This window comes from Perognathus longimembris, chromosome 24 (genome assembly GCF_023159225.1).
Source record: "Perognathus longimembris pacificus isolate PPM17 chromosome 24, ASM2315922v1, whole genome shotgun sequence".
Classification (NCBI taxonomy): domain Eukaryota; kingdom Metazoa; phylum Chordata; class Mammalia; order Rodentia; family Heteromyidae; genus Perognathus; species Perognathus longimembris.
Window position 1 is genome coordinate 12,238,946 of NC_063184.1, and position 24,385 is coordinate 12,263,330.

Sequence of the window (24,385 nt, forward strand, 5' to 3'; positions counted from 1 at the left end):
AACTCCCACGTGAAACATATTAACATTTGTTCAAAGAACTCGACAGACTTTTAGAATTCCAACTAGCTGCACTAATACTAGATAACCATTCTATTCTTTACAGAGGGGCATGCACACTGTGAGTATAATGCACGGTCTCTCTTTTATCCCTAAATAAATATTCACTTTGGAAAACATTAAATTTATTATGCACCGAAATGAGGGAAGTGCAGCATTACTGGCCTTATTACTGAGAATCGCAAGGTTGAAAATAGGGAGATACCTTCTGAACCTCTTTGGTCTTGGGCCATGCAGAATGGGAACTAGAGAGCTGTGGGGCTCGGCTCTTTTTAAGAATAACTTTCTCCATTCTAGAAGTAAATCCAGTGTGCGGATCTAATTTGTTGGTATTTCTCAGTATTTTTAGGTGAAGGACACTGTTTGAACAGGGTAGAATGGGACGTGGTGAATCTTCATTGGAGATTTGATAGGGAGAAACGGTGGGTTCAAGGTCACAAGCATGAAAGAACAATTTATTGCTGTTACCATTTCTTCCCTTGATTTATTTCTGCATTCAAATCACTGTGGACTATTGCCAACCAAATAGTATATAAAAGATCATGTAGATACCCCTGGTTAATTAAAAGAAGTATACACTTAAAAAAATTGCTCCTAAAACCCATGAATAAAGGAAAGAAAGAGGATGGGAAAAAATACAAATCACTAATGCTTCAGCCTTCACAATATGATAAATTTCCCACTTTAAAATATTTTTATGACCTTTTAGGAAATATCATTGGGTATTTAATAAGAGTATTTGCTTTCAAATCACAAATCATATTGAATGATTCTAGTTGTGACACCTTGAGGAATTCACATTTTAAAATATTATAAAATAAATATTAAGGATGATTTAATTTTTTCAGTGATGCTCCACTAGCTATGCAACGTCCTTAGAAAATAAAATTTTAAGCAAAGAAAGAAAATGTCATATTTCTCTAAAATTGTGCTTAAGCCCTTAATGGAAGTTCTAAAAACAATCATAATACATACAGGTCCACTTGGCTATGTCCAATGACACAGATCTTTGTGCATCAAATGATGTTAACTCTTCTAAAACTGACATACTTTTGTCCACATAAAGTAAATAGTGATCACATATCTAGTCAAATGTAAATTAAGACGTATTTTATATGCCTAGAGCAAGATTTACATTCTGTAAGCAATCCACACCCTCCAAGAATCTAGGTCAAATATAGATAAATAAAATTATCAATTTTAATATGATACTCTGTAGAATTAATGCATTGCTTACATTTGACAAGTAATTTAAAATTTTAACAAAATTCTGCAGTTTTCCCTATAAGTTTTTTCTGTAATGCTTTCCCACTATGCTTGGGAGGTTCCATTTCACACAGCCTATACTTTATGTGTGGTCCCTTTTTTGTAATAGGGACACAGTAACTTTAATCCATATTTTTATCTGCATATCTCAAAGGATTTAAGAGAGCAGATGGAGAGAAACTCTATAAATACCTGAAATACTTAGGTTGTTATGTTTATTGCCAAGGAAGTAAACAAATTATTAAATTTATTTCATTGTGTAATTTTCATGGTTTCCATAGAAATTACTTGAGGTATTTTTAAGCTACAATGAACCTAACCACTGGTCTTTACAAAAACCTTTTTAAGGTTGGTTGGTGATGTTATTTACTTCTAAAGTTGATGGTGGAATAAATTCCACTGGTTGTCCAAAAATTTTTTTTAAGAATGAGCATGTTTCTATAGAGGTAGAGATGTGGGAGAGATATAAATTCCTTCTGCAATATTTAGGTTTTTATTTCCCAAAATTGGAGTATATATTACCCATCTGACCAAATCTTCATAACAATATATCACTAGTTACAATAATATCTATAAACTATTAATCCTCTCAGTTTTGGCTTTCTCCTGGACCTGGATCTGAATAGTTTAAACTAAAGATTCCATGCTGTGAGTAATTGCATCTGTCTTACTTCCTCAAATCGACACCTAAGCCTTATAGAGTTTGCTTCAATATTTTCAAAAGCCTGGAATACCTGAGAGACAAATTCTTTTTTTGTTGGTTTTCATTTTCCAGAAGTATAACGCCAGAAGATTTTTCTTTAAGAAAGCTAGGTAACTTAGAAAAACAGACAAATTAGGATGTGATTGTTCACATGACTGAAGAATTCACAGATGGCTTCATGTCAATAGGGAATTCCTTATTTAAGAGTTTGTTTGCAGATCACTAATTACTTGACAAAGAGGCTTTGGGGACAGAAAAACTTAGTGCTCAAGGGCTCGGAAACCTAGCCAATGGAAGATCAATTTAGATGAAGGAAAGAAACCATGGATGGAACCATGAGACAAATCAAAATATATGATTTATTTCAGGGGGGATTGTGTGTGTGTGTGTGTGTGTGTGTGTGTGTGTGTTTATGAGAGAGAGAAAGAGAGGAGAGAATGTATCTACTTGGAGGAGGATAAAAATAATCTGTGTGTGTGTGTGTGTGTGTATATATATATATGGTAGATACAGATACAACACACACTCACTCATACACACTCTAAAATGGCATCTTTACCATAGAAATGCAGAGTAAAAAACTAGATAGATCTTTCTGTTTTTTAGAAACTTAAAAATGATTCACAGATTTTGAAATAGATATTGTTTTAAAGTAAATCCACTCATAGAATCTGTGGAAATGCCTATTTTTCAAGCTTTATGGTGAGTCAGAAACATAACTTTTGTACAAATTAACTGTATTCTTTACAGACTTTACATCACAGACTTACTTAATTACCACTGTATGCAGGCATTTTGCCGAAGGTTAACAAAAAAGCAACACCTAGTCATTATAGAGACAAAATACAAGTACAGATGTTTTCTTCTATAATTTGTGCATTGATATGTTTAGATATTTTATTAGAAAACATTAAATAGTGGCTATTTATAATAGAAATACAACATATTTGTTTTGCTTTTGAAAATAACATATCTTAGTTCCAAATCAGTCAGAGGTTTTCTATCAATCAAGGTTATCAACATTAAAAGATTTGTGGAAAGCTTTCTCTGAAATAATAAACAATCTCTAGTTAAAAAATTAAAAGAAAAGAAAACTGCTTATGGGGTGAAAGGAATGAAGATAAAAACATACCAACCATACTAAACACTCTTTTGCCTTATTATCAAGGCAGGCATTACCTTTCATTTATTAATTATCAATATCTATCAGGCTCTTGATGTTGCTGAACAAAAGCTTAAAATTTTACTGAAAAATGAAGTTGTTCCCCTAAAGCTTCCTTATTATAAGAAAACAATGTTTTAAAATGTGAGAATACTTTTGGTGATGGACACCCATCACTAGTTCAACTGTCCTTAGATATAATAAACTGAAACAACAAGTGTAAGTATTGATTTCTTGCATGCCCAATACTGGAATAAGCAGGTGGACAATAAAATACATACATAGAATCCTTTCCAAGAAATCATCCTTACTATTTAGTATTTTACCTTGAGTTATAATGATCCATTCTTCACAGGGTGTCCTGATAAATTTAAAAACCTTGTTTATTTGTTTGCTTGCTTGCTTGTTGTTTGTTTTTAAGTAAAATCAAAGACCTTTTGTGACTTTATATTCCTAACAAACTTTGATCTTAGCATCCACATTTTATGCAGGGCTTTTAAACAAGTCTAGATAAAGGAGAATAGAGAAACGTTAATGCACCATTAATGTTAAAGTACTTTAAATCAATTTTCCACCCACATTTTAGAAGCAAATTCAAATTGCTAAGGTCTCTTATTTAGAAGACAAAAGCATATACAACATAGAAGAGAGTTACCCCTTCTTTCAAGTGAGTTACTGGACTTTTTACAAAGGGCTTTGAAGTCTAAGTTGTGATACCCCATTTGAATTTGGGGAGGGAAGGTTAAAGACTAAAGCAAAGCTGGGCAGAAAAGAGAAAAAGTGTAAAAGGAAGAAAAGAAAAACAAGTTTCTTAGTACAGCTAACTCATTTCAGGAAAAAAATGACAGATGGATTTGCCAGTAATCACTAAGCCAAAGTATATTACACTAGAAAGACAATGTAAGACAACTACTTTTGTTAAAGGTAGTGTACTTCAAAGGCAAAAATGATTCATGATATCCTAAGTTTTTCCTAATCTTCCTTTGGAATACTTTCTTTTTCTGCAACAGCATTCCATCTGAACATTCCACAACAACCTTAGCATTCCACAGGAGAAACAGTGTCCTAAATGCACAATCAAGTAGAATGTATTTAAATACTAAGCTATCACAAACTTGACAAAACATGTATCATATTAAAATTTATATATCTGAAGGAAATTTTATTTTAGTTTCACAATAAGAAATTGCATCCAACTGTTTATTGCCTTTAAATGTTTGTCTCACATCCTCTTACCTAAACATATATAGATGCTCTATCTTTGATATTTCTTGAATATCTGATGAGAGCTTAAATTGAGATAATAAATGCCATTTCAAATTTTGGCTGATACACTGATTGTCACAAAGATTTGCTTTTTTAGAGAGATGGGTAAAAAGGCAGTTTTGATTGTATAAAGGCAGTTTTTATTTAAAAAAAAAAAAAGAACAACTTTGTACCTAATTTAAAAACTAAACCACACTTTTTTTTGGTGACATAAACTGTCTTGGTTTTTATATATATATGTAAATCTGAAATGATTGCTTGACACATAAAATAGCATCCTCACAATTAGTATTGAAAAATCTTGGGGTCTTTTCAGAGTTTTGCTTCTGGAAATTCTCTGAATTTCCTGCAATAGGTGCACATATCTGAGAAAAGAAAAAGAAAACAGAAAATATAAATTCATATCTGTGTACATTTCTGCCTGAATGTAATTGTTTGGCATTTTTAATGTCAGCTTAACACTATCAAAATAATTTATTCTTTATCATGTTGACAAAAAAAATCATTTAAAGTGAGCATCTCTAGAGATAAAAGAATTCTATTTAATAATACTTGTCTCAAATGTCATCTGGTCCACTGCTTACATAAGAGGTTGACCACTGGTATATTATTTAAAACTGACTACTTACTAAATAAAATGCTTTCATATTCAAATGCCAAAATATGTAAGATTATTAAAATGTACTCGTTGGAAAAACATAAAATACCTTCAAGTACATTTTAGAGTGATTTAAAATAAACATTGCATTGATAAAAATATTTGTCAGGAAAACAAAATGACATCACATTAATAAGTGTACTAGTTTCTTTTAGCTAAGATCCAACTTCAAAAACTGATAGTGCTTTATCAAATAACAGGAAGCTATTCATCAGAGTTATCATGATCTTCTTCTAGGCCACCTCAAAACAGTTGAATTTCATTCTAAATTAGGAAGTGTATGTTATTATATGTGCATGTTCAAATAGAAATACATCAATGAGAAACTGAGAACTCAGTCACAACTAAAATCATCAATTATGATAGCATTTTCTAAAGAACACTTTCTAATTTTATTCCTTAAAATATGATTTGTATGTGTCTATTCAGAGCAATAAAAAAGAACAAGGTATGTCTTCAAATCAATTTTTCAAGCATCAGAGAAATACTGATATTTATTCTGAAAGAAATAAAAAAGGCAAAGGTTACTTCAATTGATTTAAGAAATTTAGATTTAAGATAACTTTACAGGGCACATTATATGTGATTTAAGGATTAAAAAGTCTATCATACTAAAAATTATTATTATAGACATCTCTATAGTTTAATGAACAAAATAACTATTTTAAACTCTGTTGGTAATATATTTACTTTAAGAATCAAAATAAATTGGTAAAACAAGGGATTTTTGTAATATCAGACCTTAATTATTTCCTAATTTTGTCTGTCTTATTCCTATATCAAATATATTACTAATACCACTTTTATAGCTATTTTCAGCATAAAACTTTGAACTTTTCCTAGGGAAACATTAACTGCAATTTAAATAATTATTCAGTATGCGAGAAAATTTTGCTCTAATGAACATTCATGATACACTGACATCAACAGGCTGGGTACTTAAACAGTTGTTTGAAAAATAACTTTAGATTTTTAAAAAAATGGTTGGAATGGAAAATGTCTGGATAATTTAAGCACTTCAAAATTACTGCAATCTGTGTACATACTTGAAATGTCTTATCTGAAGAAACTTTCCAGATAATGAAATACTTATAAGAGATGATTGGTGTGAAAGAGCCAAGTCAGGATAAAGTAGGAGAAACCACAATGTTCAATGTCACTGGGCTCAGTTAGGACACGTAATGTCTCTCTCTTTTTTTTAATTCTGTGTACAAGGATGTGGAAAGTGGTAACTACAACAAGCCTTGTAACTCTATCTATAAACAGGAGGCAGAATCATTCCAACTAAAATAGAATGAAAATATGAACATTTGAAGTGTGATTGACACTTCGGTAGATGGGTTATATTAGCAAGCTAGGATAGGCAAGAGATAGAGGATAGATAGATAGATAGATAGATAGATAGATAGATAATGTGCTTGAAGGTCTTTAATATTTCAAACCTCGTTTTGCTTTCCATTAGTTTCTTTTTAATTTTTTTTAATTTAATTTTATTGTTCCGGTGATGTGCAGAGGAGTTACTGTTACATATGTAAGGTAGTGAGTATATTTCTTCTCATACGTATTACCCCCTTCCTCATTTTTCTCCCACCTTCCCTCCACCCCAATCGCCCCTCCAAGTTGTACAGTTAATTTCCAACATATTGTCTTGTATCACTGTTGCATTGGTTAACCCTTTATCCTTTGTCTCACCATTTTGTTTTTCCCTTTTCCCTCCCTTATTTCAGATAAACATATATACAATACCCAGGGTACCAAAATAAAATACAGTGACAACAGGGGATAAACCATAGGAAAGAAAATAAAAAGAAATAATTTCACATAGTACATTAAAAATAATAACAACAATGAAAACCCTCTCATTTCCCTATCTTGGAGTTCATTTCGCTTAACATCATCTTACATGATCATATGTACATAGCTATTGAGCTTTTGTGATCCTCTGCTAGGACTATTCTAGACATATATTAATTATTACCAATGAGGGAAACCATGGGATCTATATTTCTTTGGGTCTGGATTACGTTACTTAATATGACTTTTTCCAAGTCTTTCCATTTCTTTCCTTTAGTTTCTTTCCTTTTCCTACTCTTCTCATTTGCCATCATTCCAACAGTTTCAGTGATAAACTCAAAGAAGGAAAGAGACCAAACACCATTCAGGTTTTGTTCATCAAAAACATTACCACTATTTGAAACTAAGTGTATTACCTTGGGGAAATTTCTTCAGAGACACAGAACCTATATTGCTAAACATTTTATTCTATTTTCTTGTAAATAAAGACTAGTCATGGGGAAGGATACATCAGCAAGTTATAACATTTTTCTTTTTCATCTTTAAATAAATGGAACAATTAGGACTAAAAGTCAACAGGCAAATTATGATGCCAAGAGTTTCTCCTAAGAAGTTTATGAGACATGAAATCCCTCAGCATTACTTTGTTAAATACACAAACACTGGATTACTGTGAAGGAAAAACGTGCTATGAGAAATTAGGTTTAGTCATATAAAATGGTGAGATATTTACACAATCCAAATCCTCATTTTGTAGGTGTTTTTGTTGTAAGGTGATCATTCTTTTGACCAGTATTATTTTTAACACTTAAGATGAAGAAACTCTTGGATTGATAATCATTTTTTCCACATAAAGACATGAAAATGATTAAAGTTGTTGAAAATTCACATTAAAAAAACCTATATCCACAATAGTGCAAAATTAAATTTTGTGGCAAATAAATAAATAGGTATTAAAATCCATTTTCTTCAGTGAAAATAATTTTCTTACACATAAATGCATGCATTTCTTAGGACCAAGAACAAAGGAATCATCTAATTCTTTTTGGGTTCCAGAAATTCCTAAAGCTAATGGTTGCCCTCACAGATACCTTTGCCAATTGTGGTGTTTTTTTGTTTTGTTTTGTTTTGTTTTTGAGTAAACACATAATGGAATCCAGAAAGCTCCTAATAGAAAAGGCTGTGTTAGAAGAAAGTGATACCTGAATATCTTTAAGTGAGAAAAATAGACTTTTTCAAAAATGTGTCACTACATTCTTATAGCTATGAAAATATAAAGTCCATTTAATGACAATGATAATAATACTCATCAATGATTTCAGAATTCTAGAATCCTCCTGAAGTGACAAAGCTGTATGTTAACAAAAAAGGGAGCAAATGCCTATAGATGATAAAGTAATATCTTGACAGTCTTCATACACTTTCCCTTCTAAAATCAATATACCCAAACTTATCAGATACAAATATTTGAATTTATTTATCAAAAGTCATATAGGTGATACTAGTTCAATTTCTGCTTGCTTCTCAAACAATTCTATTTTTTTCCTTTAGAGTTGTTCCTAACAATATCAATGAGAAAGACGTCATGCTAAGTGTTGGGCATATATTTTAGAACTAAACCCTTTCTTAGACATTGACGTAGACTTGCAGTTTTCGCAAAATCACAAATCAGCATGAGAAGCTGATAATCCATGTTGAGTCCATGTGCTAGTGTTGATGTGAACTATATTATTATAGAGTTAAAACTAGTATGCCCATAAATAAGATCATCTCTTGAAGCCTCATCAACCAAACCTAATTTAAAGCCACCTAGGAGAACTTCTAAACAAAAAATTTTACAGCATAAGAAACTCAGTCATATTATGTTCTTGTTACTCAGTTTTTTTATTTACTTTCAAACTTCATGTTCATTCAATAAGTACCAATTTCATTCTTCAACATGGTATCCAATTGTAGCTCAGTGCTGGTGGATCACACCTGTAATCCTAGCTAGTTGGAAGTCTGAAACTGGGAGAAGAGCAGTCCTAAGCCAGTTCATGCCAAAAAGTTCACCAGAGTTTTTTCAACAAAAGCTTGATGTAGTGCCACAGGCCTCTTAACCTAGCTAATGGAAGGCCTAACATCAGTTGATGTGGCTTGAGCAAACATTCATGCAGAAAACTAGACCTATCTCAAAACTAGCCAGCAAAAATCAGGGATGAAGGTATGGCTCAGTGGTAAGAATATCTGCCTAGCAACTTCACAGATCTGAGTACAAATCCAGTACCACAAAAAAAAGCTTTTTTCAACTATTCATTGTAATCACATGAAAAGAAACAATGAACACTTCTAGACTTGCAGTGTCTCACAGAGCTGGAAAATGTCGCACACTAATGTAGTGGGTCATAGAACTCTTAAGTCCCTATGGTCATTTAAATTCTTTAAATGTGACTGGTACAATATATAGAAACTTGCTTTCTTAGGTTTTTATTCAATTATTTATTTTAATAATCACACAGAGATAGGGCCTACTGTATTGGACAGCTCAATGCTAAAATAGGTACTGGCAGTCTCAAAATACTATAATACTCTCATGTTCACAGTAAAGCACTGAAATGTCTTCTGTTAAATAGGAAGGTTTAAGGAGAATAAAATCCCAACAATGGAATATTTAGGTGATTGGTAACTTGGAGAAGGAAGGATTATTTGAACCTGTATGCAATAGTTCATTATCAATGCTAACATCTTCAACCAAAGCATTTCAACTTTCAGCTGAACTATGGATAGCTTGAAACTGTTTTGTCTCTTTATGATATCGTGTGCAGATGTCAATCTATATTTAATGTATATTTTGTCTCAAAACTATTGCTATTATGTATTTATTAGTCAACCAAACTTTTGTTCTTACCCAATGGAAGTAAATTAAAGCAGGTGTTTCGCTCTACCTGTATAAAGAAGGAATTTGATGAGATAGAGGTGTGTGTGTGTGTGTGTGTGTGTGTGTGTGTGTGTGTGTGTGCGCGCGCGCGCGCGCCAGTACCGAGGCTTCAACTCAAGGACTAGGAACTGTCACTAAACTTCTTCACTCAAGGTTAGTGCTCTACCACACTTGAGTCACAGTTCCAGTTCTCATTTTTGTGGTAGTTAATTGGAAATAAGATCTCACAAACTTTCCTGCCTGGGCTAGCTTTGAACCATAATCCACAGATCTCAGCTTCTGTGAGCCACTGACCCTTTAAAGATCTTTTCCTTTCCAAAATTCCAGGGTTTGAGCTGGTATGGTAGCACGTTTCTATTCCCATCACACAGGAAGCTGAAGCTGGAAGATTACAAGTTCAAAGCCAGACATGGCTACATAGTAAGATGCACACACACACACACACACACACACACACACACACACACACACTCCAGAATTATTTTTTTTAAAGCAGACCCTATCTAGTCATCTCATACTTGTGTGTATTGCAAATAAAATTACATTTATGCAAATAGTATCCTGGAAGTATTTTCTCTATTGTAAAGATATTGGCTGACTGACATAGATAATTTTTAAACATCAATGAAGCAGAAACAGATCATGACAAATAGGATGCAAAAAGATTCATATATCGTACAATTTTCAGGTTGATTCAATCTTTCTTTCAATCTTTTACACAAAATTTTAAAGATATAATAATTATCAAATAACACTCAAACAAATAAGCAAACCTTCAGCAGCCTCCCATGATCTTTATACCCAATTTCCACAGAGAGGCTCTCTTAACTCTTTCAGTTGATTCATTTCACAAAGGCCTAAATGAACTCTGATCTGTTTTTAATCTTTCTGCACTTTATTCTGTCTTTCCAGAAAGATATGATGATTCTTGTATTATTATTTTTTTATTAATTGAACATAAATTTTTTTACAAGGTGTTGTGCAAAGAGGGTGCAGTTACATAGTAGGGCAGTGTGTACATTTCTTGTGATATCTTACGACCTGTTTTTCTATCCCTTGTCTAGGTCAGGTAGACATATATGCAATATACAATGTATCAAGAACATATACAGGGGCTGGGGATATAGCCTAGTGGCAAGAGTGCCTGCCTCGGATACACGAGGCCCTAGGTTCGATTCCCCAGCACCACATATACAGAAAGCGGCCAGAAGCGGCGCTGTGGCTCAAGTGGCGGAAGAAGCCAGGGACAGTGCTCAGGCCCTGAGTCCAAGGCCCAGGACTGGCCAAAAAAAAAAGAACATATACAGTATTCACAGACTTGGTCTCTACTGTCTCTCCATCTCCCTTTGTTAACAGTCATATATCAGGGAGATCATGCCCCTTTGTTTTCTGTGTTCTAGGCTTGCCTCACTCAACATTATTTGTTCGAGTTCTGACCATTTCCCTGCGAATAACAATATTTCACCATTCCTAATCGCTATGTAGTATTCCATTGTGTATAAGTACCATATTTTTTTGGATCCATTCGTCTGTGGAGGGGCATCTGGGTTGTTTCCATATTTTGGCTATTGTGAATTGTGCCGCGATAAACATGGAAGTACAAATGTCTTTTTGATATCTTGGGTTTTGCTGTTTAGGATAGATGCCTAGGAGTGGTATGGCTGGGTCATAGGGTAGGTCTATATTGAGCTTTTTGAGAAACCTCCATACTGTTTTCCAAAGTGGTTGTACTAATTTGCACTCCAACCAACAATGGAGAAGGGTTCCTCTTTCCCCACAGCCCCTCCAGCATTTGTTGTTTCCTGAGTTCAGAGTATAGGCCATTCTAACTGGGGTGAGGTGGTATCTCAGGGTTGTTTTTATTTGCATTTCCTTTACTAGCAGGGATGTTGAGCATTTCCTCATATGTTTCTTTGCCATTATTATATCTTCTCTTGTGAAGTCTCTCTTTAGCTCTTTTGCCCATTTCCTAATAGGTTTATTGGGCTTGGAGGGGCTTAGTTTTTTGAGTTCTCTGTAGATGACCGATATCAGGCCTTTGTCTGTTGCTGTGCTCATAAATATCCTTTCCCATATCGTTGGCTGTCTTTCTATTTTGGTGGCTATGACCTTAGCTGTGCAGAAACTTTTTAATTTGTAGTAGTCCCATTTGTCGAATCTTTCCCCTATTTGTTGTGCCCCTGGGACTCTATTCAGGAAGTTCCTTCCTGTGCCTATAAGTTCTAATGTCTTTCCTACTCTGTCCTTCAGTAGTTTCAAGGATTCAGGTCTGATGTTGAGGTCCTTGATCCATTTTGAGTTGATCTTGGTGCATGGTGATAGGCTTGGGTCTACTTTGAGTTTTCTGCATATGGCTGCCCAGTTCTCCCAGCACCAGTAGTTGAAGAGGCTATGTTTATTCCATTGTATGTCTTTAGCTCCTTTGTCAAATATCAGTTGGCTGTAAGAGTGCGGTTTTATTTCTGGGTCTTCAATTCTAATCCACTGGTCTTCTGATCTGTTTTTATACCAATACCATGCTGTTTTTGTTATGATGGCCTTGTAGTAGAGCTTGAAGTCTGGTATTGTGATGCCTCCTGCACTATTTTTTTTTGCCTAGAATTGCTTTGGCTATTCTAGGGTTTTTGCTGTTCCATATGAATTTATGGATTGGTTTCTCTATTTCAGTGAAGAATGTGGCTGGGATTTTGATAGGTATTGCATTGAATTTGTATAACAATTTGGGCAATATGGCCATTTTCACTATATTGATTCTGCCTACCCATGAGCATGGGAGGTCTTTCCATCTCCTTGTGTCTTCTTTGATTTCCCTTATTAGATTTTTGTAGTTTTCATTGAATAGGTCCATCACGTCCTTGGTTAAGTTGATCCCTAGGTACTTTATTCTTTTTTTGGCTTCTGTAAATGGAATTGTTTCCATAATTTCCTTTTCTGTTTGTCTATTGCTGGTGTAAAGAAAAGCTGCTGATTTTTGTGGATTGATTTTGTACCCTGCTACTTTGCCAAATTGATTTATTAGGTGTAGGAGTTTGGGTACTGAGTTTTTTGGGTCCTTCAGATATAAGATCATGTCGTCTGCGAATAGGGATAAACTTGATTTCTTCCTTGCCGATGTGGATCCCTTTGATGTCCTCCTCTTGCCTTATTGCTATGGCTAGGGATTCCAGCACTATGTTGAACAGAAGTGGGGAGAGTGGGCATCCTTATCTTGTTCCTGAGTTTAGGGGGAATGATTTAAGTTTCTCTCCATTTAATATGATATTAGCAGTTGGTCTGTTGTATATGGCTTTTATTGTTTTGAGGAATGTTCCATCTATTCCTGTTCTCTCCAAAGCTTTTAATAGGTATGGATGTTGTATTTTGTCAAAGGTTTTTTGGGCATCGACTGAGATAACAATGTAATTCTTTATTTTAGGTCTGTTTATGTGGTGAATTACGTTGGTTGATTTACGGATGTTGAACCATCCTTGTGACTGAGGGATGAAGCCTACTTGGTCATGATGTATGATTTTCTTGATCAGTTTCTGGATCCTGTTAGCTAATATTTTATTGAGGATCTTTGCATCTGTGTTCATTAGTGATATTGGTCTGTAGTTCTCTTTTTTTTGTTGGATCTTTGCCTGGTTTGGGAATGAGTATGATATTAGCTTCGTAGAATGAGTTTGGGATTTCTACCTCTGTTTCTATTTCGCGGAAGAGTTTGAGGAGTATTGTGTATTGTGTATTAGCTCCTCACTAAAGGTTTTGTAGAATTCGTTGGTGAATCCATTTGGGCCTGGGCTTTTCTTAGTAGGGAGGTTCTTGATTACCTCCTGTATCTCACCGTAAGTTATTGGTTTATTTAGTTGATTTATTTCTTCTTGGTTCAGTTTGGGCAGTTTGTACTTCTCTAAGAATTGATCCATTTCTGTAAAATTATTGTTTTTTGCTGAGTAGAGGTTTTGGAAATAGCTCCTTATGATTATTTGAATATCGTGTGTACTTGTAATTTTTCCTGTGGAGTCCCTGATTTTACGTATATGAGTCTCTTCTCTTCTTTTTTTTTGTAAGTCTTGAAAGGGGTCTGTCAATTTTGTTTATTTTCTCAAAGAACCAGCTTTTAGTCTTATTTATTTGTTGAATGGTCTTTCTATTTTCAATCAGATTTATCTCTTCTTTAATCTTTGTGATCTCTCCTCTCCTAGTCGTTTTAGATTCATTCATTTCTTGTTTCTCCAGTTGTTTTAGTTTCATCGTGAGGGTATTCACCTGCTCTGCTTCCATTCTTTTAATGTGGGTGCTGAGTGCAATGATCTTGCCCCTCAGTACTGCCTTAGCTGTGTCCCATAGGTTTCTTTGTGATGTGTTTTCTTTGTCATTGTGGCTTATGAATTCGTTGATTTCATCTTTAATTTGGTCTGTGGCCCAAGTGTTGGATAGCAGCGTGGCATTTAACCTCCAAGAGTGTGAATAGCCTCTGTGCTATCCGTTGTTATTGAGGGTTACCTTTAATCCACTGTGATCAGATATAATACATGGGATGATGTCAATACTTTTGTATTTGCTGAGGTTCTTTGTGTGGGCTATGACGTGGTCTATTTTGGAATATGATCCATGGGCTGCTGAAAAGAAGGTGTATTGGATCTCTGTAGGGTGAAAAGTTCTATATAGGTCTGTTAGATCCATTTGGGAAATGGTGTTATTTAGGTCCTCAGCTCCCTTACTAATCCTCTGGGTGATGGATCTGTCTCTTGGAGAGAGAGGAGTATTAAAGTCACCCACTATGATTGTGTTTGCGTCTATCTTGCTCTGTAATTCTGTGAGAATTTGCTTGACATATGTAGGGCCTCTTTTGTTCGGTGAGTATACATTTATCACCGTGATTTCTTGATTCTGGATTTTTCCTTGAATTAATATGTAGTGTCCTTCTTTGTCTTTTTGAGTGGACTTTAATGAGAAGTCCAGCTTGTCTGAGATCAGAATGGCTACACCTGCCGTTTTGGTGGGTGCATTTGCTTGGTAGATCTTGCTCCATCCTTTCATTCGAAGCCTGTTTTTGTCCCTTGCTGTAAGGTGGGTCTCTTGTAGACAGCAGATGTCAACTTGTTGTTTGCAAATCCATTCTGCCAGTCTGCTCCTCTTTATCGGGGAGTTTAAACCATTTATATTTAAAGAGATCAAGGATAAGGGTGTTTTTTCTCCTTCCATTTTCTTGTTGGGCTGTTTTTTTCCTCTTTTTTTTTTCCTGTCTTTAGTGAGCTGGTGTTTCTGCTGGACTTTGGCTATTGAAGTTTCTGATTCTGTCTGTGTGTCTTTTACGATCTCTGTTGGGTGGGGTTCCCCTCTTAATATTCGCTGTAGGGATGGTTTTTTATTCACATACTCCTTTAGCTCCTCTTTGGTGTGGAAAGATCTGGTTCTCCCTTCGAATGTGAACTCCAATTTCACTGGATATTTGATCCGAGGTTGTAAATTGCTATTCTGAAGTACTTGGATGGTGTTCTTCCACTCACTTCGAGCTTGGTAAGTTTGTGTGGATAAGTCGGATGTTATTCGAATCCTCTTCCCATTGAAAAAAGTTTCCTTCTTCGCTTTGGCTGAGTTCAGAATTTGCTCTTTAATCTTGAGGTCTGTAGTCTTGAATATTATGTGCCTTGGGGTGGCTTTCCTGGGGTCTGGCCTGCCAGGTGTCCTATAGGCTTCGGTTACCTGGATGGGGTCCCCTGTGAGATTGGGGAAGTTTTCTGCAATAACTTTATTGAGAACATGATTAAGCCCTCTGTTCTGGTATTCGGCTCCTTCTTCTATTCCAATTATGCGCAGATTATATCTCTTGTCTTTGTCCATTAGTTCCTGGATTAGTCTTCCCTGAAGCTTCACCTTTTCTTGGAGTGTGGTCATTTTCTGGTTGTTGTCAGCTGCTTCATCGTCCAGGCGAGAGATTCTGGATTCTATATGGTCCACTCTTTGTGTTATGGTTTCAACTGCGGAGTTTATGGATGTCAGAGAGCTATTTATGGTTGTCATATCAGCTCTGATTGTGGAAATTTCTTCCTTTAAAGAGTTGTATTTTAAATCTATTTTTTCATGCATTTCAATTCTCAGGATGTGGAGATTTTCTTTAAAGGCGGCTTGCATTGTATCCATTTTTGCTTCCATTTCTTTAATTGAGGCTTGCATTGTATCCATTTTTGCTTCCATTTCTTTCTTGGCTTCCTGGGTGTCCTTCCAGATTTCCGCTCTAAACTCCTGGAATTGTTTTCTGATTTCATTTCTGACACTTTCAATCATTCCTGTTAACATGGCCTCATTTGCTTTTTTAGTCTCCATCTCCTCTTCAGTCGTGCTGCTTTTTGGAGCTGGCGAGTTGGCTTGCCCTTTGATGAACTGAGTTATGTTTCTTTGTGATTTGCGCATCTGGAGGTCTGTGTAGGTCTTACCTCCCTCCTGTGTAGGCGTGTCTACGGCAGCAGGTGCTGTCGCTGTGGCCCCGCCCACCAGTGCAGGGTACGCCTACCAGAGCGGGCGCTGTCGCCGAGGGCCCCGCCCTCCTGTGCACTGTGTGTCCACTACAACAGGCACTTTAGCGGGATATGCCTCCCAGAGCGAGCCCCGGGTTGTTGGGTTGTGCTTGCGCCCTCCCGCGAGTCCGTTGGGGGGGGGCGGTATGGGTGGGGTCGGTATGGGTGGGGTCCAGTGGGATCGACTGTCCGGGTGTGGCTTGGCACCCTCAGACCTCGCCTCCGCTGCGAGGGGGGGACGTGATCAGGCTCAGGTGACCGGCTGGGCTGGTATTGCCCACCAGCGCCTGTGGTTTTAGTTGTAAGAGTCTGCGAGGTCCAGGTGCCTCGGGTGGGGCTTGCACTGCCCGCCGTCCCCCGGCCCCTGTTGGGAAGGGGACGGGGCCGGTTCTGCCAGTTCAGGAACCTGTGGGGCCTTGGGGCTGCTCCACCCTTTCCCTGCTAAACTGACTTCCCAGCGCCTGATGGGGGCTCCCCACCTGATTTGGGGGTTCTTTGTTCCCTCGGGGTGGGGAGGGGGAGGGAGGGAGATCTAGCTTCTTTGTCGGGCTTGGGTCTCCCGTTGGGGGAGGGGATAATGGGGGACTCACATTTGCTGCTTTGTGTGTGTGTCCCGTGCAGCCGTTGGCCCTTCAGGGGTTGGCGAAGTGTCGTGGTGGCTTCCCCCGTTCCCTCTTTCTGCCGCGCTGGGTTCCCTTGTCCGAGCCCGGTGTGGACCCGAACTTCTCGTCACTGCCGGTGTGTGTCTTGGTCCGCGCCCTGCCTTGTGGCCGTGGGGTCTCCCGCTATATGAATTCTGCGCTCCTGGCAGCCTGTCTGCCGATTGCCGGGTTCCCCTTTCCCAGCCTGACCCTGTTTGGGCCAGGGTCGGCTGGTGGGGGGAGGGTGCCCCGGAGATTCTCCGGCTCCGTGTAGGTTTTTGGTTCTTCTTTTTTGCTCCTTTTTGTTTTCCTGCATTTCTCCACTGCTTCTGGCTGCTGGTTTTGCTGGGTTCTTGATGGGGTGTTGGGTGTTGGAGTTCCCAGCTCGCTATTCAGTTGGAGTGAGTCAGGGTGCCTCCCTATTCTGTCGGCGCCATCTTTCTCTCTCCCTGTATTATTTTTTTTTAATTAACCCATCTTTGCTGTGCTTCTTGTTAATGAAAACATCAATTAGTTAAGTGTTGAGGTGTGTGTGCTCATCTTCTTATAGAATGTTCTTCTTAGACATTTCTGACCTCCTTTAATCTGGACCAAAGGCATCCCCTATTTCTGACCTTAAGTTTTAGGTATAGATAGATAATAGAAACACATAGATACATATATCACAGGTATGTGGATATCATGCTCTATTCTTTATGAATAAAATATGACAACAAATCCAGCTTATCTGTAAAAACAGTTCATCATTTTGGTATATAGTGGTTAAATGTTCACTCTATGTAACTATTTAAAGAGTTAATAGAAAAGACATAACTCCTTCATTGTAGAAAAGGACATTATTTATAAACCTGTGAAGTAGATTTTCTCATAATTAGCTTGAAATTCTATTGCAAAAGTATAATGGAAGAACAATATGAATAACTCCTTGTTCTGACTTAATTTAGAGTTTGAGACTTTAAAATCCTCTGTAATTTCTTATTCAATAACAAGTACAATCTGTGTTTGAGACAGTCTTTCAAGAACAGACAGAACGTATACTTGGTTTTAATGTAGCCCAAGACAAGAGAAGTGAAAGGGAAAACTAGAAATTGCAGTATCTAAATGTAAGAGCTTATTTTCTTTTCCATCCTTACTGTTATAGTCAATATCAAAAACAGATACACAGGGGCTGGGAATATGGCCTAGTGGCAAGAGTGCTTGCCTCCTACACATGAAGCTCTCAGTTCCATTCCCCAGCACCACATATATGGAAAACGGCCAGAAGGGGCGTTGTGGCTCAGGTGGCAGAGTGCTAGCCTTGAGCGGGAAGAAGCCAGGGAAGGTGCTCAGGCCCTGAGTCCAAGGCCCAGGACTGGCCAAAAACAACAACAACAACAACAAAAAAAAAAAAAACCAGATACACAGAACTCAGTGCTACACATAGCCAAGCAGATCCCAGGATGTTTTCAAAATATGTGGACACACATAATTCGGTTACCATAAGAATTCTGCAAGTGGTCCAAAGAAGCTACATCTATCTTCGTTTAATAGATGCAAAACCAGAGCTTATAGAGAGAATAATTTTTCCATGGTACCACCATGGGCCATTGCTCAAATGGGCATCAGGATCCATGGTTTTTGATACTTCAGCCAGTGTTGATAATGTTGTTATTACTGTTATAACAATTAATTATGCATGTATCTCTTACACATTAATTGTGCATATATCTGTTCTATATCTATATGCATATGTATATTAGCTCTTTCTTCTCTCACTTTTTGTTTTACATATCTAGTTATCTCTTTTTTGCTTAGCTCTGATTCTGCCTCCTCATATTTACCCACCTATCCACTCATCTTCATACACATACCCATAAGTTTACAACTTCTTTGCTATTCCTTATATCTGAAATAATGTGTTGAACTCTTGGACTCCAGCTGGTGGTGGTATTTTGGAGAACATAGCTTTGAAAGCTCTGCCTCCAGTCCCTTCTGAGTCTCTGCTTCCTGTCTACCATGAAGTGAGCAGTATCTTCCACATGTTCCTACCATCATGGTATTCTGTCCAAGGCATAGGTCCAACCCACCTTAAACTAAACTCCCCAGCACTGGGAGCAAAAAGAAACCTTTCCTCACTTGAGTTATTCTCTGAAGTATCTTGGTTACAGCAATGAAACATGAATGAATAAAGGAATTTAGTATCAGAGACGTGGGGTTGTTGTGACTATACATGGTAATGTCATCCTTAAGTCTTTGTATCTGGCTCATAGAAGAACTGGAAGAGTTTGGAGAGGTGAAGCAGAGAAGCCCTAGACTATTATATAATAAGGTTTGCTAATAGTAGACCAGAATGGAGATAGAACATGAGCTGTGAATGCCTATCTTCTGAAATTTCAGATGGTAATTGGGATTCTTGGAGATTAAACTAGAGGTAATTCATGTTGCATTCTAGTTAAGAATTTGTCCACATGTGTATATATCTTAAGACTGAGTAACTAAATTTTAAAATAATGGCCTAGTTTATTGGGCCAAGAAAATGTGAAAGAAACATCTAGGCTACGGCAAGGTAAAACAGGCTGCTTTTAGCAACCATTTCTTATAGGGAAAAGAAAGCAGAATTGAAAAGATGTGAACATTGTGCAGACTGGCTAGAACATAATACATGTAAAATGATGGCCAAGGAGTTTGTGGTTGTAAAAAGATTAGTGCTATTAAAAGAAATCAAATATGCTGGGCTCATTCCTGTAATCCTAAACTACTCAGGAGGCTGAGATCTGAGGAACATGGCTGTCTCCTACTAACCACCAAAAGAGCTGAGAATGGGACTGTTCAAGTGACAGTGTCAGCCTTGATCAAAAAAGTTCAAGCCCTAGTACATGCTACAAGGTAGCATTATAGTAGTATTATAAAGATAACATTGACTCAAATTCCAAACATTTCAATATTAGAGTATTATTTATTATAAACTGCCACTTACTATCTCTGTGATCTTTCACCCATTTCTTCATCTGCCTTTTTTTTTTTTACCACTTTAACACATTCAAAGTACAAGGCATTGTGCCCAGCACACAGTCAGCATGAAGTGTGCGATGCTGTTCAAGGTGTTACTGTTGGCTTCGCCATGACTTCATAAGTAGCTGCACGTTGATAATGCTTTTCTAGGCAAATCAAATCCATGCAAGATTGCTTAGAGTGACAGCAGAGGATTTTCAGTCTTTCTTAGCTGTCTGTGCTGGAAATGGACTTTAAACATTCAAAACAGCTTACAACTAAAACTGCATTGAATGGCTACCCTTACAGCTTCATGAAGAAAAGTGAAATTCCCAAAGAGGCTGTAAGTTCTCAGCACTCCCAATAGAAAATGAGAAATTGTTGTAAAATACTTCCTTGACAGGTTAGTGGCGGTTGCCAGCAGCCCAGAGGAGGGAACATTTTGTTTACATCAGTCACCATTCAGCGAATGACAATTCGCTGCAATGTGTTCATTTCTGTTCTTGGATTTCATGTGTGGAAGGGTCTCAGGGGCTGTGAACACGCTTAGCTACCAAAAGAACATACAGAATGTCCATAAAATAGCTGCAGTGTTTGTGTGGCAAGTCCAGGGAAATAAATTCCTATTTATAAAAGAAGAAGATGAAAAGAAAGGTAGTTTTTTTATGGTTCACTTCCTAGAATTTGCCTTCTTTCAAAAATATGTAATGACCAAGACATGAATGAGTTGAATATATTATTTCTTCCCTAGATAAAGTAATGATGACATCCTAGAGTTATATCTTAAGTACGACACCAAGTACACACACACAAAACCTGAACAACTCCAGACACTTGCCGGTGCTCCTTTGTGTCTTTCTGTGTGCTCAAGGAGACTTTCTTGAACTTAATCCTAGGTTTCTGTGTTGGAAGGTATCTGGACACAGAAAAAGGCAGGCACTGATCACCAATCAAGATTCTCAGGTTCAAGCTCACTTCCTCCCACTTAGCACTCTCTCTCCCAACCAGACAATAATTTGTTTGAGCCACTAAGGCTTACAGTTATTTATCCTTTATCCTTGATTTTTCAGAGAGGGTCTCCCACCACCACCAGGGACCCTCACTTAGAGAAGATAGCAGTGGAGAAGGACGAAATTCTCATGCTGTGCTTACTTTCAGCAACTGTAGTAAAGCTTTTCCAGTGGCCCCTTGATCCAGAAGCTCATGTAGGCTCAACATTCAGTACAGTGAGGCAGCTTTAATCTAATTCTCTCTTCATTTTCCCCCCGGCTTTCTCCTTTTGACAAGTCTCAAGGGAAGAAAAAGAAAAGAGAAGAAAAGGAAAGGGAAGGAAGTCACAAACCTAGCATATCATAATACAAAAAAAAAAAAAAAAAGCACGGCTAACTACCATGGCTCTAATTCGCAGCCAAACTGCAGGTACACAATGACTATACTTAGGAGCTCTGTGCTTAACCCCTGTTTCATCTCACCACCTCTTCAGCAAGTTCCCTCTTCTCCAACAGCAGTTATTTCTTGGTGGTAATAACTGACTTGCTGCCTGGGAAGGGGGGCGGGCGAGGTGAACACCTTGAAAGGCATCCAGGTAAAGCATACTGGAGTCAATGTCCCAAACAGGTTTGGGATAGATTGTGACTTACAAAGAATGAGAAAAAGACACTCAATGAATTGCATTTTGGCTTCTTAAAAACATTGTTGTGTTTATAATCACAACAATGGACATAAGATGGTAGCAATTTGGTACCTTTCCAGTAGTGTAAGAGGCTATTCTAAAACTCAGAAATGCATTGGGAATAATTTATGATGAAACTAATTTTTTTTTAATTGGACACATGATATTTGGTTCATGAAAGCTTTGTGTTGCAGTTGGAAGAGTTGTTCACATGTGTGTTCAATCTATGTACATATTTTATATGAAATTACCATCCATTAGAAAGAAATTCCACTAACCACCACAACAAAGCACAGTGGGTGATTTTCTTGAATGAAGGCCTCCTACTAAGTGTATTTTCTACTGTATGTTAGAAAAAAGTGTTTCAAAGAGTGGATTTTATATTTATATTGCTGGGCATGCTCTGTACAATTTATCCCAAGTTTATTCCAAGAGCTAAGACAGAGAACTAAGGGAAAAAGTAATGTTTCACTGATATCTTGTATATCCACTTATTTAATACAACTGATTCTGTGTAATTATAAAAAGATGTAATGTGGTAGAAAAAAGTAAAATTGATTTCTGAAGAATATTCAGATACATGTTCTATCATCATTAGTCCTATAAACCTAGGCAGATTCCTTCACTACAGCCTTCACCTCCCTTCATGATGCAATATTGAGCTTTGGAATTTAAGATTATAGTCTACTCTTAATGGTCCTTTTTGTACAGTGTCTGATATAAACAATATATTGAAATGAATAAGTAAAGAATGAGCTTGGATTTTGAATCCAATAGAATTAATGACTTCCACTGCTAGCTAAGGTAGATAGATGGGTGGGTGCATGCATGACTTATGACTCCAAAGAGATAAAAAGGACTATGAATCTTAATCAAATAAAAGGCCTATCATAACATCGGTCTTTATACTACTCAAATATGTGTTAGAGTCTTTGGACACAAAGGACTATAGAGCAAGAGCTCCTTTCTGAACATAAACAAAAATCCATATTTAAATGGTTACAAGCGAGAACCTCACAAATTTAGCTCTCTGTTGATTTGTGATGTACTTTGAAAGATGAAAAAAATAATTAGAGCCTAAAAATAATAATTCTTCACAAGAAAGAATCTTACTTTTCCTAGAAAAGAAAGAGCTAATTGGAGACATGGTGTCTGCATGGAATTTCATGGTAGGATAAGTTGGGGTTTTCTGGGGGGAGGCGGGTAGAGTCAGTTGTGTAGCTTGAACTCAGGGCCTGGGTGCTGTTCCTGAGCTTTAGTGCTCAAGTCTAGTGCTCTACCACTTTGAGCCACAGTGTTACTTCCAGTTTTCTGGTGGTTAATTGGAGCTAAGAGCCTCATGGACTTTCCTGCCAGAGCTGGCTTTCAACGAGAATCCTCATATCTCAGCTTCATGAGTAGCTAGGATTAAAAGTGTGAGCCACCAGCATCCAGCAATAATTTTTATTGTATAATCTTGCCTATTAAAGGGCTTTGAGAAATCCAATTCCTTTCAATAAGAATGTTTTATCAGAGTTTACGTGGAAACATTTTAATACATGTTTTGGATATACTAATGTCTATGGTATTGGGTTAGTAACCCAGACAGGTGCATTGTTAGACTAAGCAATAGATAGGACTGTGAAAACTAAAGAATACACACAAAAACAAAACAGAAAAAGAATGCACACATGTCTCTAAACCCAATGGACAATATGTCCCACATGATCTTGGCTAGAAATTCCAATTTTTCAGAGAACCCCAACACTAAAGATTTCATATAAATTGTTTTCCAGTCAAATATTAATGATAGTCAAGGGAAATATGAATCAAAATAATGTTTTCCGGCCAGAAGCGGCGCTGTGGCTCAAGTGGCAGAGTGCTAGCCTTGAGCGGGAAGAAGCCAGGGACAGTGCTCAGGCCCTGAGTCCAAGGCCCAGGACTGGCCAAAAAAAAAAATAATGTTTTCTCAGTCTGACTTGTTGTCAACTATTATGTTAAATTTTCAAAGACATTTGTACAAGTAACATCACTGATAAATGAACACCCTTCCTTCCATTTCCTCTTTTCTTCCTTTCTTCTTTTTTCTCTTTTATCCAGTTGGGATTTGCTCCAATTCCACATTACTTTCAATAGTTGTGACCTTGGTTCTATCAAAAATATGCCTGGATATTCATAGATCAGTAGAGGTTGAAGACAAGCACAAGTCAGGAGATTGTCCTGGCTGTGTCTCATTTCATGTTCTTTATTTATGGTCTATGCAGTCGTGTGTGTGTGTGTGTGTGTGTGTGTGTGTGTGTGTGTGTGTGTGTGTGGTGTGTTAAAATGTATACTGAGGCTGGGGATATGGCCTAGTGGCAAGAGTGCTTGCCTCATATACATGAGGCCCTGGGTTCAATTCCCCAGCACCACATATACAGAAAACGGCCAGAAGTGGCGCTGTGGCTCAAGTGGCAGAGTGCTAGCCTTGAGCAAAAGGAAGCCAGGGACAGTGCTCAGGCCCTGAGTCCAAGCCCCAGGACTGGCCAAAAAAAAAAAAAAAAAAAATGTATAGTGACAGAGAAATGATGGTGGAAAAGGCAAATGTCCATTGCCTATCCAACATACCAGCTCTATGGAAAAGAGACATGGAATCACATGCACACTGCCTGTCCAAAACAGACCCCAAAGGGGAAAAGAGTTAAACTTCTGTTCCAATTAATCATGGCTAACTGGGCTGGGAAGATGGAGGATCTGACACCCAATTTAATCAATGCTGTTTAAATCTTCTTGTTTCTCCTACAAACCCCCTTAGTAGTAA

The 24,385-nt window shown here is 37.2% G+C and overlaps 1 pseudogene; it reads left to right on the forward strand.

The window, feature by feature from the left end:
* The first annotated feature begins 20,181 nt into the window (after positions 1-20,181).
* LOC125341368 overlaps positions 20,182-24,385 on the forward strand; it is a 178,859-nt pseudogene continuing 174,655 nt past the window's right edge.